Source organism: Schistocerca americana, chromosome 7 (genome assembly GCF_021461395.2).
Source record: "Schistocerca americana isolate TAMUIC-IGC-003095 chromosome 7, iqSchAmer2.1, whole genome shotgun sequence".
In the NCBI taxonomy this organism is placed as follows: domain Eukaryota; kingdom Metazoa; phylum Arthropoda; class Insecta; order Orthoptera; family Acrididae; genus Schistocerca; species Schistocerca americana.
This window is the reverse complement of record NC_060125.1, coordinates 321656325-321669867: the sequence shown is the minus strand read 5'-3', so window position 1 is coordinate 321669867 and position 13543 is coordinate 321656325.

Below are 13543 nucleotides of genomic sequence, written 5' to 3'. Positions count from 1 at the left end.
AAACGCGTCTTGAACAAATAAAGTACACGACAGCAAGAAAAAGATGTTTGTTACGTACCAAAGGAAATAACCAATAGCTGTAGATACTTAGCAATTTACATCTTATGGCATACCATCAAATTAGTTTCCATTTAACTTCTGTAGGTCTGTATAGAATACTGTAAATATTAACATGTTCCATGTCACTATAATTCTCATTTCTCATGCTATCAAATGTTTAAAATCTTCATTGCTCCATTCTGAAAAACTGCAATTATTTTCACATCTCGGTAGATAAATAGATTTTAAATATTTAATATGCGGCTAAATACATGACTCTTTACAAGTTATCATTTGCAAAAACCCACGTTTCGTTTCCTTGAACCGTTTACGAAATTTAGGGCTGATACAACCACATGGTTTGCGACGAGCAGGACAAAGTATCGGTCGCATCGCGAACGAACCTTGCGCGGCCACCGCGCAATCCGTCTGCCGACATATCGTTCAATATCTCGAGAATGGTGATAGCTTCGCTCTGCTCTCAACTTTAGAAACAATTTCTGTATATTGATTACATTGCATTACCTAAAACGAACTATACGCGAAGTCCACTCAATGCGTGTTTACCTCTACACACTCATTAAAATTTCGTGTAATGGTTTACGTAAATGCAATGCTGAATAACGCTGAATAACGAAAGGAAATTCAGTCCTTTATCGAGAGTAGATATCAGGCTGCAAGATGCAGGAGAATCAAATTTTTCACCGAATAATTTCCTTGAAATCGGATGATAAGTATTTCAAAGCTGCCACCGCGTCCGCGCCAGCACTTCCGCGAAAGTTCGTATGGCCAGAATTTTGTGCCTGACGTCACGCTCAACGGGTTCTGTGACTTGTGGCGTGGACCTACGGCGCGGCACACGGCAGCGGCTCGACATGGGCAAACCGTGAGGCATCTCGCAGCTGACGGCGTTTCCACGGCAACCAAGGCCCTGCCGCAAGGTTTTGCCATGCAACAGCCCTAGTGGGAACCAGCCTCTACTCTCTGGGAGGACCTCACACACAGTCCTCCTCAGTCTGTTACCACTACCCAACTCGCCATGCCACCACAAACCCCGTCGTGATCAACAACCTTGAGCAAAGACCTTAGTGACCTCAAACCAGAGGGACATCACAGAACAGATCGAGCTAGTGGTGCCAGGAACCTCGCCATGACTCAACCCCCTCCCATAAACCAATGGTCCCCAGTACAGCCTACAGAAGAAGGGGAAGCTTAATTATTGGGCTTAAGTTGATGAAGGTGCATCCTGAGGACGTTACCAGTTGGCAGATGCCTGACAAGTAAGTTAATTGGACCCAGAATTTTTATGATTGGCAGTACCCATCACCTGACTGGCACTGTTGTGCACGAAACTCTACCCTAAAAGCGGTGCCTATTCCTATTATATCACCATGCCTGGCGGCAGTGGGCTAACTTAGTGTTATTCCTGGGCCTTTCCCAATTTTACCTAAGAAAGCAGGAGGTTGCTGATAACCAACAAGTTGCATAGAAGCGAATTGATGGGACACCCAAACTGCCTTAGATGCTTCGTTCTGTTATATGTTAAATGCAAAATTGAGCAAAGGCAAGGTGGAATCCCACTTACTTGGAGACTTATGATGGTAAATGATCAAAGTTGACTTAAGGTTGTGATTCACTCTGTCGGTAAAAGATGCCTGAGGATAATATGAAATGGTGGTTCAGTGCTTAACAGCATTACAAAAACAAAACTGCTTAAACTGTTCCGAAACATAGACCAAAGTGTTATCACTAAGAAGAGCCTTAGGGGGTCCAAACCGACTGAAGGTGGTGGTCTGATATGCAGCGGTAATGGACACCACGACCTGTGGCTGGGGAATGCTTCAGCAGCCACCAGAACATATCTGTTCCCCTTCTTGGTATGAGGGAGAGGCCTATATAATCGATAAAGAGTTTATCGATAGGGTTCTCCTCGCACTCGGATTGCAACAACCCTTTCGGAGGACTATTACTGAGTTAGCTTTCTTACAGGCTTCGCAGTCACCAACTAATCGCTTCATATCTTATACAACATGGGCCAAGTGCAGTGGGCCCTCCCACTAAAGAATTATGAAAATATTGGAAAGCGGGAGACACGAGCTCCTGAGGCAAACCAATTTTAAAGACCCTGGCTTTATATAGTATGCCATTCCTGATGGAAAACGTGGAGATGCGGATCGCCCACTGGCAGTCCCACCAATTATCCTGGATCCGATTGTCCGTCCAGAGATCAAACTCCCTGTGCTCAAGATAGACCTGAAACTTCTCTAAGGCGAACAGCACAGCTAGCGCCACACACTCATAAGCGAAGTAGTTCATGTTGGGATGAGACAACCTTTTAGATGTGAAAACTAATGGGTGTCTTATACCTTGATCCTCCTGAAACAACACTGCAACAATACCGGGATTGGAGGCATCAATTTGAACGATAAATCTTTAGCCAAAATCCGGGACGGCTAAGACCGGCTGGATGGTGATAGCCGTCTTGATAACTTCAAAACCTGCTTGTTGGCTCTCACCCCAGAAAAATTTCTCCCCTTTCCTACGTAGTTTATTTAGGGGAGCGGCCATCTGGCCAAAATCAAAAACAAAACGGCGAAAATAAATCTCCACTCCAATAAATCTGGATATCTCCTTCCTATTTCGGGACTGAAAAAATTTCTTCAGCACGTTAGTTCCTTCTTGGTCAATCCGTTCCAGGAAATTAAATGGAACAGAGAGGACACCTGTTTCCTTGGATGGCTTAATGGTCAACCTCGCATCCCGAAACTTGTTGAGCTATGATGCTCAAACGAATGACTATAAATGACAACATCGTCAAGGTAATTAAAGACACAAGAAAACTTCAATTCGCCTACAATATGATCTAACAAACGAGACAAAACCGCCGTCCCAGTGGCACCCAGTTCAAGTCATGAACGTTCCCGTCAGTACAGAACGCGCTGACATGTTTACACTCCTCGGTAACAGAAATCTGATGATAATCTTGGTTGAGATCTAGCAGCCTGAACCAATAAGCTCCCGGAAAACGTGTAAAACAGGTATGAAGATCCGGCAAGGGAACAGATTCCAAGGTAACCTTCTTATTAAGAAGCCTATAATCAACCACTGGCCTGCAATGCTGGCCCTTTTACGCCTAGGGAGATGTAGACGGCCTAATGACCCCCTCCTTTAACATACCCGCCAATTTCTGTCTCAAGATTTTCATTTTGGGTGGCGAGAGGCGATAACGAGACTGTCGCACCGGAATATCGTCAGTCAAGCGTATGTGGTCCTGTATGACGTTAGTGACTCCTACTTATTTGAAAAAGACTCGGAAAACTCCCCTAATAAATTCGACAACTGCCCTGCCTGGTCGGGTTCAAGATGGGCCACATCAGATTCATCGGAGTTACAATTTATCGAATCCCCCACACTTGCACAACGGCAAGAGCAAAAGGCTTTCTTGTCACTGGGCGAAAACCTAAAAGAGTAGGTGCAGCTTGCAAGGTCGAGAACTAATCCAGTTTTCTGCACAAAATCACACCCGAGCAACAAACTGAGCGCAAGATCTTTAACAAGCAACAACGTAAGGGGCCATGAGAAGTTAAAAATGGATAAACAACCGCGCACCTCGCCGGCGAGAGGCAACTCTTATCCATTGGCCACATGACATCTCTGATGGCAAGGGCTCACAGAAGATAATTTACACAAATGCCCTAACTCCAAATACCAATTATAATTCAACAAGAACACCGAGCCACCAGAATCCAACAGTGCGCTCAAGGACTCTTGTCCTAGACGGGCAGAGAAAACAGGGAGGGCAGATCCGGAAAGAGCTTGAATACGCGCGCACCATGACGCACGCCTCCGACGGAAACAATGCACCCTCTTCTTCACCTGGCGTCATTTGCTTGTACTATGGGACACCCTCGCACCAAGTGATCACGGGCGCCTTACCAAAAACAAAGTTTCCCAGAAAATGTACTCCATGCTTGAGGAGGTCTATTAATTCTATAGGTGGGCGGAGGAGTTTCAAAGTGCTCCTCGCGCTTCCGCTCCTCATTGGCAATGGACTCAACCAACGATTGCAATTTCCGGAAACTAGTGGGGCGGGAAGGAAAGGCCAAGCGCGACCTATCCTCGGGATGCGTGGCCTCCAAAAGTTTCGGTACACTGTTGAGTTCCGAAACCGACGTACTAGGAGCCAAGGTGGCTAGGCGCAGTCGCTCGCCATACTGGCTAAGCGGTTCAAACGGTGCATGCACCCGCCAGTAATATTTCCGTTAAAGCTCCATACGCATCCAGAGCGAGATCTTCCTGTCGACAGTCAATCCTCTTAGTTATTCCATTGAGCCCCCCCGCTTCGGGACTTCAGATATAAAATTACTCAGAGTACTTTCGCCAATGGGTAAAGTAATGCTAGTATCACATGGTGAGGTGTCCCCAAGGCATTCGCATGACATTCGAATCACACCAACAGCCACAAAAACTGCTGGACATGGCACAAGTATCGAGTGAAAGTTCTGATATCCACTGAGTAGGCACATAATTGGGTTGGGTAGTCTAGCGAAATGACTATCTAGAGGGCTTCCTAAACCCTGGGCCCCAGGCACCTGACAAAATACTAATTCGTGGGGATAGCTGCTAGACTTGGTCCCGCTTCCTGATCTTCCAGTCTTGAGGACGCTGCTTGGACTTACAAATCCCTCGCTCGATCACTGAATGCCCCACTCCAGTAACTTCATGCTGGCTAAGTTGCAAGAACGCAATGTCCCCCAAACGATTCCCCAAATGTGCTAGGTGGGCCTTAATTCTTCCAATTATCCTAACAGTAGGATGAGTGTCCTGCAGAAAGCAGAGGTTCCGCTGCATCCCAGCCAACGCTGCGGAAATATTATCGAGAGGAACACCTGCCTCCCAAATGGTGCTCGCCGAAACGCAAAGCGTGGTGCCAAACGCCGCGCGCAAGTGCTCTTCCTTCAGATGCCCGATTCCGGGGCGGCCCCTTTGATCCGTAGCAAGGTAGATCCCTGTCAACAACGGAATAAAATAATACATTTCTCGACAGATGGTAGGGGATCCTTACACACTAAGGAATTGATCACAGGAAATGACAAATGACCAGAGAAATGATAGACAATTCTAAATCCAGCCCCCCTCTGCCAACAGAACGCAAGCACGCTCTGAGAATGCCACTTGAAACCTACAGTTATGGAAATGGGTATAAGGCGAAAAGGTTATGGCGCATGTACCGTCATGTGTCATTTCCTGTTGCTTCCTTTTTGACACAAATACTTCTGAAATGTGTCATTTCCTGTTACTTCCTTTTTGACATAAATATCTCCAAGTCGGGTAGGCCTGTGGGAATCACAACTTTAGTTAAATACAACACTCATTGAGTAACGTATCACATCTCGATAATAGGGCAAGAAAAACATGTAGGTCTTGATAAATAAGAGTTTCAGCAAACCCAAATTATGAAATAGCCCTTAATTTAATGAAAAGGGAACAGGCAGGATTTCAATGATAACAGCTTCAGTTAAGTAGAATTGCCAAGTAGAAAACAGGCAGGCCTTCCGTAACAGTAACTTCAGTTAAGAAAGATTACCAATTACAAAACAGGGAGGCCTCCAATCACAGCAGCTACAGTTAAATAAAATTACCAAATAGAAAACAGGCAGACCTTCAGTAATAATAGCTTCAGTTCAACAAAATTGCTAAATAGAAAACAGACAGGGCTTCTCTAATAACAGCTTCAGTTAAGTAAACCAGGCAGGCCTTCAATAATAGCAGCTTTAGTTAACTAAAACTACCAAATAGAAAACAGGCAGGCCTTCAATGATAACGGCCTCGGACAGACAAAATTAGCAAATACAAACAGACAATACTTCAATAACAACAGTTTCAGTTAAGTAAAATTACCAAAATAGAAAACAGGCGGGCCTTCAGTGATAACGACTTCAGTTGAAGGAAATTTCCAAACAGAAAAGAGGCAGGCCTTCCTTAATGACAGCTTCAGTTAAGTAAGACTACCAAATAGAAAATAGGTAGGCCTTCATGAATAAATGTTGCTATTAAATAATCAAGAGTTTGAATCATCTCATCACAACGGGTGGACCAGAAGGCTTACACGCAAGGTGCACAAGACTGCACTATATAAGAAGGCCAAGAAAGTTGCAGCGAGAGGACCGGTATTCCAAGGCCCTTTTCGTTGGGTACAGATCGGCAAGAGAAATATTAACGCGGCGAGGTTAATTACGTGAAAGCAACCCGCGTCACTGCAAGGTTCCGTTTCTACTACGACGGCAAAACCCCCAAAAGAAAACTTGGCTGCCAAACCGAATTACACTACCACAGAAATTGCAAATTTGTGACTCAGGCACCTCCTAAGCCAATATAATTAACAAAGCAATGACGTCTGCAATGCCCGAAGTTATCTCGAAACCGGTACCCGGCAATATTACAAGAGGATGGCATTTATCTGGTGTTTTAAGACGTTTGGCAGGGTGGTCGGCTAAAACCCAACGTTCTAGGTACTGCGTCACGACGAGGGGGGGGGGGGGGGGGGGGGGGAGAGGCGGGAGGGTTTCCTGCCACAGCGTAGAAGAAACACGTTATCGCTCTGACACATGAAACACCATCGGCTCACACAGTTTAAGATATCCTGTTAACAAACAACCAAGGGCAGTATCGACTCCAGCAAAAGCAAACAGTAGCCAGAATTCAAGGAACCAACTGGTGGTACAAAAGATCAGCTAAAAATCGCAATGATGGGAACAGACATATCGGTATCAATAAGAAAATAACAATAAAGACCTCAAAATCCAAACCTTAACTGAAGTTCACGAATCGAAGCTGAGGCTTATCGGTTCCAAAGGGGCCCAGAATTCAGCCCAGCGAAACTGGCTTCATCTCTCTCATCGATGTGTCACGACTCAGAGCTGGCTGGCCAGGCTACGCACGAAGAAGGCACTCGAAGTCAACTACGAATTCGAATCGGACCACAAACATGGCCAGCAACCACTCGCCGGACTCCGTGCCCAAGACGCTTGCGCAAGTGCTCGCGTTTTTCGCTGCGCGGACCTCTCGCTCCGTTACGACCACCCAACTCGCCACGGCACCACACACCCTGTCCCCATCAACAAGCTCGAGCAAAGATATTAGTTGCGTCAAACCAGAGGGACACCACACAACAGATCGAGCTAGTGGTGCCAGGAATTCGAAAGGCGACGCCAGCAACCCCGTCACGGCTCACGCGCACACAAGATATAAAATGTTAATACATTGGCGAAGCTGTTTTGTACTCAGATGATTCATGTGACAAGATCTCCGACGTCATTACGGCCGAACTAAGGGAATTAACAGAGTTTGAACGCGGAGTGGTAGTTGGAAACAGATGCTTGGGAAATTCCATTTCGGGAATCGTTAGGGAATTCAATATTCCGAGATCAACAGTGTCAAGAGCGTGCCGAGAATACCAAATTTCAGGCATTAACCCTCACCATGGACAACGTAGTAGCTGACGGGCTTCACGTAACGGCCGAGCGGTTCTATGCGCTTCAGTCTGGAACCGCGTGACCGCTACGGTCGCAGGATCGAATTCGGCCTCGGGCACGGATGTGTGTGATGTCCTTAGGTTAGTTAGGTTTAAGTAGTTTTAAGTTCTAGGGAACTGATGACCTCAGAAGTTAAGTCCCATAGTGCTCAGAGCCATTTTCACTTAACGACCGAGAGCAGCGGCGTCTGTCTAGAGTGGTCAGTGCTAACAGACATGCGACTGTGCGTAAAATAACGGTGGAAATCAATGTGGGACGGACGACGAAGGTATCCGTTAGCTCAGTGCTGCGAAATCTGGCATTAATCCACTATGGCAGCAGACGACCGACGCCAAAGCCTTTGTTAGCAGCACGGCGTCACCTGCAGAGCCTCTCCTGGGCTCGTGAGCATAATGTTTGGACCCAAGAGGACTGGAAAATCGTGGCCTAGTGAAATGAGTCCCGATTTGAGTTGGTTTAAGTTGGTAGGGTTCGAGTGTGGCGCAGACCCCAGGGAGCTATGGACCCAGGTTGTCAACAAAGCACTGTGTAAGCTGAATCGATCATTGGCTGGAAATTGGTTACTTGGAGACCATTTTAAGCCGTTCATGGACTCCATGTGTTTCCAAACGACGATGGAATTTTCATAGATGACCATGCGCCATGTCACTGTGCCGCAATTGTTCGCAATTGGTTTGAAGAACATTCTGGACAATTTGAGCTAATGATTTGGCCACCCAGAACGTCTATGAGACATAATCGAGAGATCAGTCTGCGAACAAAATTCTGCACCTGCAACAGTTTCGCAAATTTTGGACGGCTATAGAGGCAGCATGGCTCAATATTTCTGCAGGGGACTTCCAACGACTTGTTGAGTGCATTCCACGTCGAGTTGCGCACTATGCCGGACAAAAGAAAATGGTTCAAATGGCTCTGAGGACTATGGTACTTAACATCTGTGGTCATCAGTCCCCTAGAACTTAGAACTACTTAAACCTAACTGACCTAAGGACATCACACACATCCATGCCCGAGGCAGGATTCGAACCTACGACCGTAGTGGTCACGCGGTTCCAGACTGTAGCGCCCAGAACCGCACGGCCATACCAGCCTTGGCAGCCAAAGGACAAACACCAGTAGACATCCATCTGAGAATGAAGAATGTCTGTCAAAATCCGCCGTTGTGGAATGGCGCGTAATAAGGGGTGCTGCTGCTGCCTCATGATAATGCACGTCCGCATACCCCAAATGTCATAACGCAGAAGTTACACCAAGTCATGTGGGAGCTACAAGAACACTCGCCAAATAGTCTTCTCCATGCGATTACCTCTTAAAAAATGCCTTGAAGAGTCGACAATTTCTGTCAAACGAGCAGTGCAGCAGACAGTTACTGACCTCTTCACGCAGTAGGACACTGTGTTTTACCAGACGGATATCTTCAATCTGGTGCGTCACGGTGATGGTTGCTTCATTGATCACGGTGAGTTTGCCTGATTGACATACCGATTCCAGATTATATGCCTTTCGAATGGAAGCTGTTCTATCGCCCCTTATACTTTTTTATTACCAGGTATGTACTTAAGCGAATCCAACAATAGGTCATATTTTTCTTATATCTTTCGTGTCACCAACTTTTTCCACTTATGCACCACAATTTCTTGCCATTATCAGTACGTGTTATTGCTTCTGATTTCTAATGAATCCAAATAACTGTGATTTGAAGTGTCCCGTTCATCTTGACCCCCCTAAATAACTGTTTGTCAAGATGCAAATTACAAAATGTTTCAAGCAAATGTTCTTTAGCCGTCTGGGGGACATCGAGCAGCACGATTGCCTTCGTTGTAGCTTTGTTTTTTACAAAGATATGAACAGCGGTACGACCTTTTTAAACGGCACCCAGTATTTTTTATTCGGTAATTAATTTCCTCTCCTAAAGACCTATTAAAAATGTATCAGAGTGTACCATTCACTGAAACACAACGTTATTAATTACATAACACAACACTGACTTTGAGCCCGGGATCACAAACTCGTGCACTTGCTGGAGTTGTCAGAAAACAAAATTGACTTTGACTCTCCTGTACCACTGCCCTGGAGTAGAACATTCAAAGGTGCTCAAAGTGGTGACCCTGGACACCGATATACTGGCGCACTCCTTGAATGAAAAAAATTATTTACTGCTTCCAGTGTTGCCTGCTGAAGAGAATTACAAGCAAGCACGATGCGTTCCTGCATCTCCTCTGGAGTTATTGGAATATCGCGATAGACAACGTCTTTAATGCATCCCCAAAGAAAAGAAGTCCAGAGGATTTAAAACAGGAGACCTAGCAGGTCTAGTAACTGTTCCTCCTCGACCATTCCATTTGGCAGAATACCTTCGGTTCAGAACACGACGTGCAAGGAATGCATTATGTGCTGGACGTCCATTGTGTTGATACTGCATAAGGATTCTGGTTCTTAGCGACACTTCATCCAGAAGAGCAGGTAGAATTCGTCTGAGCAAGTTGACATACGCTGTTCCGTTCAGACTACCATTGAAGAAATAAGGGCCAATAATTGTAGTACCAAACATTCCACATCAAACGTTAACTCTCCATTGACGCTGGTGTTCCATCTGTCTAAACCATCGTGGGTTGTCGCTGTACCAATAATGCATGTTCCTTGTATTTACCTGTCCTTCATTTGAGAAGGAACATTCATCGGGTTGGCGAGGATTTGCTGCTGTGTTCGCTGACAGAACTGTACACCATTCTGTAAATCATTCCCATGCAATCCTTGATGTAGGTGTACATGGTAAGGATGGAACCGGTGACGTGTAAGAATACGATGTACACTGGTTTTTGGAATGCCAGTCTCGTGTTCAAGCTGTGGTGTGCTCACATGTGGATTCATACCAACGGAAGCGCGAACAGTAACTTCGGCAGCTCCGTCTGTGCGAATGCTAAGACAATTGCGTCGTCATGGGTTGAAACTTCCCGTTTCCTGAAGCGACGCAACAATACGAGAAAACATCCGTCTGGAAGGTGGGTTCTTGTCAGGATATTGCTCTCTGTACAGTTCCGCTGGTTGCGTAGCATTTCGCCTACCTTCAACAACAACAACAACAACAACAATAAAAGAAACGTTATGTCAATGTAGTTTGTAGGAAGGACAGCCTTTACTGTATGCCTACTCTACACAACAGTACTTCAACGGACTAAACTACTGTACTAAATTTACCCGTACGTAAGGAAACAGTATTGCAATTACTGTTCTGCTAACTTACATTCCCCTTAGATGAATAGCATTCTACCTTCTATTCGTTGGTGTACATTCTACTCACACAACTCTTCATCTGACTATGGTTGACGATATGATGGATGTGCACTCTACTTACGTTTACAATTGCCCTCTGTCACCATCAACACGTGGATATGTTCCATCACCCCGAGTAGCTACACTAAGTGCTGGCAGCGTCAACGTCAGTGTTGTGTTATGTAGTTAATAACGTTGTGTTTCAGTGAATGGTACACTGTGTTACATTTTTGAATAGGTCTTTAGCAGAGGAAATTAATTACCGAAAAAAATACAGGGTGCCATTTAAAAAAGTCATACCGCTGTTCATATCTTTGTAAAAAACAAAGCTACAACGAAGGCAATCATGCTGATTGATGTCCGCCTGACGACTAAAGAACATTTGCTTGAAACATTTTGTAATTTGCATCTGGACAAACAGTTACTTAGGGTGGTCAAGATAAATGGGACACTCTGAATACAGGAAAAATTGTGATAGGACACTGTTTGTATACTGGAAACGGTGTTAACAAGACATGATAGAATATTGTTTGAAACTATGTGTCATTAAGAGGCAGAGCGTGCAAATGAACTGGAGTAACAACGAATCTACAATATCAACAAAACCGCGAATCCGACTCAGGTAAAAGGTGATACACTGCTGCAACCTTCAGGCAACTAATACAGGGCCAATGAATCTCGAATAATCGGAAGCGCCAAATCATCTTTGTCGACGTCGGATAATCGAAAGTTCAGAAAATGTGTACTTGGATAACCGGGATTCTATTGATCTGAAACAGCCCCAGTGTGACTGCGTTTGACGGTTCCCGCTCTGAGAAACAACAATGCAGCAGCGGCCGGCCGACGGACAGAACATGTTTCTTGGCCGCCGCTTCGTGCGGAAAACCTGTTCTCAGGCACCTGGAGAGCTGATTCATACTGAACGAGTACAAGTGGTTTCAAATTTAGGCCCCAAACGTTAAGTTATGCTTATGAGCTTTCTTAATGTAAATCTCCTGAAAGTGACAACATTAGCACGAAAATGAATATTACAATCGGCTGACTGCCTCCCATTTCACATATTTATAGTGTGGCAACTGGCTTCTGACTTGTTGGTATCGTCTGTGTCTAAAGTGTTGGTGTTTTCTGTTGGCGATCACTATAAAGAGTGGCTGTTACCGAAGTCCACTGGGAGCGCCTCACATTTTCTTTGCTGCCACAGGAGTCTGAAGTTTCTCCCTTCCTCTTTTGCAGTTTACTTGCTTGCGAGAATGAAGTGCTTTGTGTGGGATGGTGCTTCCCGTACAGGTGCTGCGCACTCACCTGCCGCAAACATTAGGTCCAAAGCTGTGTGCTATCATTCCTCGACAAATGCAACGCGTCTCTTTCGAATGGAACAGACAATGAATATGTTGCTAGTGTACTGGACAAGATGTGCAGAGTACCGCTACACAATACGAAGGTGGAGAGAAACGTTTTTAAGCGAAACATCAGTAATGCCAGTTTACTGTATCATCTTGGTTTACTAACAGTCGCCAGATCATGAAAATATACCTTCTACAACTACGTCTACATCCACATGCACACTCTGTAAGACGCCTTAAGGAATCTGTTGGAAGGTACTTTCTACATCATTGTCACTTCTCTTTCCTGTTCCAGTCGTGAATAGCGCATGGGATGGACAATTGTCGATAAGCGTATGAGAGTGAATTTCAAAGGTCGTGGCCTTCGCTACAGGTTACCCACCTCAGTCCCATAATCCTTGCCACGAAGCACATCCGTCGAATGCTCACGAAAAAGTGGGAACATAGAAGCCAAAGCAAAAGTAAAATTTCTTTGATGTAGTTGTACTACAGACAAGTCTCACGACAAATACATCAGCACTAATTTGAAAACCGAGGAAGAGGTGATGTTAATGGATAGTTTCTCCTAAAACTGCTTTGTAATCTAATTAATAACCCAGTATTCAAATTAGACTACCAAGTCAATTCAAATTACGAGCGACACATGAAGATATGCGTGTAACTCAAACAAACACCAATGATTGTGTATTTAATAAGTACTTTTTCAATGCATGTCTACAGGGTGTTACAAAAAGGTACGGCCAAACTTCCAGGAAACATTCCTCACACACAAAGAAGGAAAAAATCTTATGTGGACATGTGTCCGGAAACGCTTACTTTCCATGTCAGAGCTCATTTTATTACTTCTCTTCAAATCACATTAATCATGGAATGGAAACACACAACAACAGAACGTACCAGCGTGACTTAAAACACTTTGTTACAGGAAATGTTCAAAATGTCCTCCGTTAGCGAGGATACATGCATCCACCCTCCGTCGCATGGAATCCCTGATGCCCTGATGCAGCCCTGGAGAATGGCGTATTGTATCACAGCCGTCCACAATACGAGCACGAAGGGCCTCTATATTTGGTACCGGGGTTGCGTAGACAAGAGCTTTCAAATGCCCCCATAAATGAAAGACAAGAGGGTTGAGGTCAGGAGAGCGTGGAGGCCATGGAATTGGTCCGCCTCTACCAATCCATCGGTCACCGAATCTGTTGTTGAGAAGTGTACGAACACATGTTCACATAACATCTTTTCTTTATTTGTGTGTGAGGAATGTTTCCTGAAAGTTTGGGCGTACCTTTTTGTAACACTCCGTATAAGCCCGTGAGAGCTATTTGCAATTTGTATGTGAGCTGAGCTCGCTGG